The sequence below is a fragment of the Urtica dioica genome, chromosome 6 (genome assembly GCF_054948205.1).
Source record: "Urtica dioica subsp. dioica isolate 48M chromosome 6, U.dioica_male_clone48M_v1_H2, whole genome shotgun sequence".
Taxonomy (NCBI): domain Eukaryota; kingdom Viridiplantae; phylum Streptophyta; class Magnoliopsida; order Rosales; family Urticaceae; genus Urtica; species Urtica dioica.
The window spans coordinates 38392719-38397784 of NC_142761.1; the positions used below are offsets into that span (position 1 = coordinate 38392719).

Below are 5066 nucleotides of genomic sequence, written 5' to 3' on the forward strand. Positions count from 1 at the left end.
AAGTCTCACTGTGACCTTCATAGCGATCCCGGTTAGTGTGTCGTAACGGTACTTAAACGACACATCTACAACCAAAGTATGCTCGAGTCGTACATTTACCACAAGTGTAGAATGCTCGTACGTCGTGATCAACATTCACTAGTGTTCCACATATATGACTTTAGATATAGTTGTTCAGGCATGATCAGTCATCCATCATGTTTTAACAACACCGATCGAACTCAGGTGCCCAGCACGTGACTCAGTTTAATACCGAGGCTAATGGATGATAGTTGCTATTGATTCTGATATTCAGACCTCAACCCAATAATCATATGATGCTAATAAAAATAAGCCATTATTACATTTAGTAATCATTTATTTATTATCTCTCGTGGGTAAGAATTCCTAACATATTTGATTTACTTTGTGTTTTGCTTGATTGGTTTTCCGTTTTGGATTGGATTGTGCACAATAAGATTAAGGAAAATCATATTCCGCATTGTTTCAGATGATTTTTTTTTCCCAACAAAGTGGTATCAGAGGTACGGTTGGAACCTTGTGCACCGTGCAACCATGGAAAGCAACCCAAGTAGAATGAGTGGAGGACTTGTGTCACGACCCGCGAGCTTCAGCTCGCCCACGAGCCGCGACCGATCAACTCTCATATTTTTCATATTAAACAATAGATCATAATACTTTTATATATTCAAATAGTTTGCGAAAATCCGGGGAAATTTTTCGCTTTTATAACTTAGAGTCTTATAGCGACTCCTATACAAATACGTTCCGGAACGTTTTAACAAAAGAGACTAACCTCCGGTTAAGAAACCCCATAGCCCATAGGTCAAGGCAATACGTGCTCGGTCTCGGTCTTCGATCTCGTTTCCCGCTTACAAGCTTTTCTCTTATCTACATTACCAAGGGTCATAAAACTATGAGTCGATTGACTCAGTAAGTGGGAGTCTAACTTAGGAAAAGAAAAACAACTAATGGCATGTGACGTGCAAATAAACACATAAAAATGCAGAATGCAGATGCATATGATTCAAGAGCATGCCTAACGCGGGGCCTCGCTCTACGCTATCACTTGTCATTCCACAAGGTTATACAACATCCACTGCTATAACCCTTGGAATGACAAGAAGCCAACCTCAGACTTCGAGCAGTAGTCATCAGTGGCTTAGAGTTTTAAGACTGTCTGGGATCCACTAGTGGTACCATCTTCGTTTGGGCGCCGGCGCTACATGCGTCATGACATAGCAAATGGGCTCGCCGGGGCGACCTTTCCCATTGCAAGAACGGGGTGCTCTCAGCAGCGCCCGTGGAGTACGCAGCGCCATTAGGACCGTCTTAGTCCTCAACACGAGTCGGAACTCGTGGGTACCACCGACAACATTATTTATTATTTGGATACTCTAGCTTATAGAGTATACAACTAATTACAAACAAGAGAGCGTCTCGGGATAAATCCCGAAAGAATTATGGTTTCCCTTTCATGCTCGTTAAGTGTTTTAGATTGAAGACTCAGGACGTGACTCCCGGTACTTCTACCCTCGGCTCGAATCCGAGAGTCCAGCATGCTCTCCTGTCACCTCAGATCTAGCCAAACTCTATGGTTAGCAGAGGGATCTAACTACAACAAAGTAGCAACGTGGCTGGTTCAAGTTAGCGTTTGAACCTATGGGTAAAACCCCAACTAAAATTTTCCATAAAGAGTGGCCGAAGCCTTAATCTTTAGTATTTGTGTCTTTTAAGGCTTTTTCTACTCTTTATAATTATTAACACGTAAATGCACGTAAACAGGATTATTCCCTTGGTAAGTAGTTGACTTATGTCTCCACACTTACCTGGAACAGCTCGACAGAAAGTTCGACAACTTCCAGCGATGTCTTGCTTTTCACGTTCTCCGGAATACTTGACACTTGTCGAAACGTCAAAGGAAGAGTTAATCGAGTTTTAACATCGATAACACTTCCCTCAAAACTTCAAATTCCTGCTTTGTTGCCTTTGACTCTGTTGGTTCCCGCTCGTCCGTCTAATTCTGTAATCCCTTTCGCGGAATCCGATAACTAGTCAATTTCATGATTACAAGCTCACATAAATTTCCGAAATCAAAACTAACTTCCTTGAGACAGTTCAATGAGCCCGGAAACATACTCTATTCAAAATCCGGACCTAAGCAAGTCACACAACCAAACAATTCCGGAGACACAATGAGCAATCCTACAACCAAACGAGCACAAACACTCGTATCCATATTCAAACACAAGGCACATCATATCCTCATCGATGCCAAACATACACAAACAGTTGCACAATCTCGACTCAAGTCCCCGATTCAAACCTATAATCAAAATTTGCACATAATCGGACTAGTTTGAACAGCGACTAAAAACTGCATCTTAACTCGAGCTATACAACTCGAAATCCAACGATTCCAGTTTCAGAACGTAACTAACTTCCGTACCTTTCTAACGATATATTATAAGCCTACATATGACCAGAATAGCTATCTCAAAAACAGCCCGCAAAATCGGGTCGCTGATGTGGAAATTTTAAGTTCACAGCTTAAAACCAACAACTTCAAAAATTCATAACTAGATCAATACTCAATGGATTTTAACGTTCTTGGTCATTTTAGAAAGCCCATAACGTCTACTATCCAGGAAAAATATCAACAAATCTAAATTAAATCGGTACCAAACTGTCCACGTCAATTTACAGAGGATGTTCACAGCGAACTCAAAAATTCTCAAATCATTCGAAATCGACTCAAAAACACCAAATCCGAGCTAGGAACATCATTAAACAAGTCCAACAACCAAATAAAACCCATCAATTCCACTGATTTTAGCTCGGATCAAAAACCTCCAAATTGAGCTATGATTCCTAGATTTCGAAATCTTCACTTTAGCCCAAGAAATCCATACCTCACTTGAAGAGTCGGACCATTTGGACCGTCCTCACCCTCTTTTCCCCAGCCGGAGGTGCTCGCCGGAGCTCCTAGGACGCACGGCGACCTTCTCCTCTCGGCTGGTGGTGTGCGCGCGACTCGGAGATGGGCGGCTGGTCTAGCGCAAGCACGGAGGAGAAGAGATGAGGAGAGGGTGGTGATGTGGTTGGTCGGCCGGAGAGAGAGATTCGGTGGTGGTTGTTGTCAATCAATTTTTTTTTCTTTGTTACTCTTTGCAGGTGGAGCTCGCGCGAGACTTGGAGAAGAAGAAGAGAAGAACGCAGAAGAAAAAGGAAAGAAGAAAGAGAAAAAAGGGGGTACGTGGCCGAATGGGAGAGGAGAAAAGAAGAGGATAAGATCGTCACGTGGCAGCACTCCATTGGGCCACCTATCTCCTGAAATAACCCCTCTTAAATCTTTTTCTTTCATTCTCGTCCTTCACTTTGTTGCACTTAAGTCCTTTCCAATTAAATCCTCTCAAACTCGTCCTTAAAAATAAATCTTGAAAAATAACCGAGAATTTCTTATTAATTCTCGTCATCTTAAATATATTTAAGGGACTTCGGAATTTATTTTCACTCTTGAGATTTCAAATCTCCGACTGTGTTCCGAATAATTTTATTCGGAAAATAATATCGAGTTTACTCGAATATCCTTATTCCGAAATTTCATCATCCATAAATATATTTATTATTATTATTTTTCTTTCAAGATATTTAAAAATTAAGGACGCCTCATGTGCAACAAGAATTTGATTCAAAATAAACTCGTTTATTTTATTCAAATTCTTAACTCGAGCGTTACAAAAGTTCGTATATTACAATCCCTACCCCCTTAGAAGAGTTTCGTCCTCGAAACTTAGAACAGGGCAGGGTATTTCTTTTGCATCTCGCTCTCAAGCTCCCAAGTAGCTTCTTCTGCGGAGTGTTTCTTCCACAGTACTTTGACTAGAGGTATAGTCTTATTCCTCGAGACTTTCTCCTTGCGATCTAAGATTGCAACGGCCGGTTCTTCATATCTGACGTCAGGAGAAATCTCAACCTCTTGATCTTGTAGTACATGTGAAGGATCAGACAAGTATTTCCGCAACGTCGATACGTGAAACACATCATGAAGATTTGACATAGACGGCGGTAGGGCTAGGCGTTACGCTGCCTTGCCTACTCGTTCCAGAATCTCAAAAGGTCCAACAAATCTCGGGCTGAGTTTCCCTTTCTTCCCGAATCTCATGACACCACGCATTGGAGAGACTTTCAAAAAGACTTTCTCTCCTGCCTCAAACTCTAGAGGTCTTCTACGCTTATCTGCATAGCTCTTCTGACGACTTTGTGCGGTCTTCATTCGGGCTTGAATTTTCTTGATCGCTTCGGTGGTCCGCTCGAGCAATTCAAGCCCGATGAACTCACTCTCACCAGCTTCATCCTAATGAACTGGAGAGCGACACTTTCGCCCATAAAGAGCTTCATAGGGTGCCATCCCAATCGTCGCTTGATAACTGTTGTTGTACGAGAACTCGACCAAGGGAAGATAACGACTCCACGAGCCGTGGAACTCCAAAACACACGCTCGGAGCATATCTTCTAACACTTGGATCGTACGTTCACTTTGGCCGTCGGTTTGGGGATGAAATGCAGTGCTGAATTTCAATCGCGTCCCCAAATGTTGTTGTACACTCTTCCAAAATTTAGACGTAAAACGAGCATCACGGTCAGAGACGATTGAGCTAGGAACTACATGTAGACGGACAATCTCTTTGATGTAGAGTTCAGCTAGTTTATCCACGGTGTGAGTAGTCTTGATGGACAGAAAATGAGCTGATTTGGTCAACCTGTCGACAATGACCCATACTGAGTCGTGACCAGCTGTGGTTTTTGGCAAACCTGACACGAAATCCATCGTTATCTGCTCCCACTTCCACTGTGGAATCTCAAGCAGTTGCAACAGTCCAACTGGCTTTTGATGCTCGGCCTTAACTTGTTGACAAGTTAGGCACTTTTGAACAAACTCAGCTACATCTTTCTTCATTCCTGGCCACCAATATACCTTTTTCAAGTCTTGATACATCTTTGTCACACCTGGATGTACCGAATATGGTGTCCCGTGAGCTTCCACCATTTACTGCTTTCTGACT

General features: G+C 42.4%; 1 long non-coding RNA gene across 2 annotated transcripts; it reads right to left on the reverse strand.

Annotated features, from left to right (window-relative positions):
* Positions 1–621: 621 nt before the first annotated feature.
* Positions 622–3327, reverse strand: LOC149393966 (uncharacterized). Of its 2 annotated transcripts, none has more exons than XR_016299647.1 (3): positions 2913–3327; positions 1830–2051; positions 622–891 (listed from the first exon to the last, which is right to left on the reverse strand). It is a non-coding gene; the product is annotated as an uncharacterized LOC149393966 (long non-coding RNA). The 2 variants fall into 2 exon arrangements; XR_016299648.1 differs by having other exon boundaries at positions 1830–2023; positions 2913–3325.
* Positions 3328–5066: the final 1739 nt, after the last annotated feature.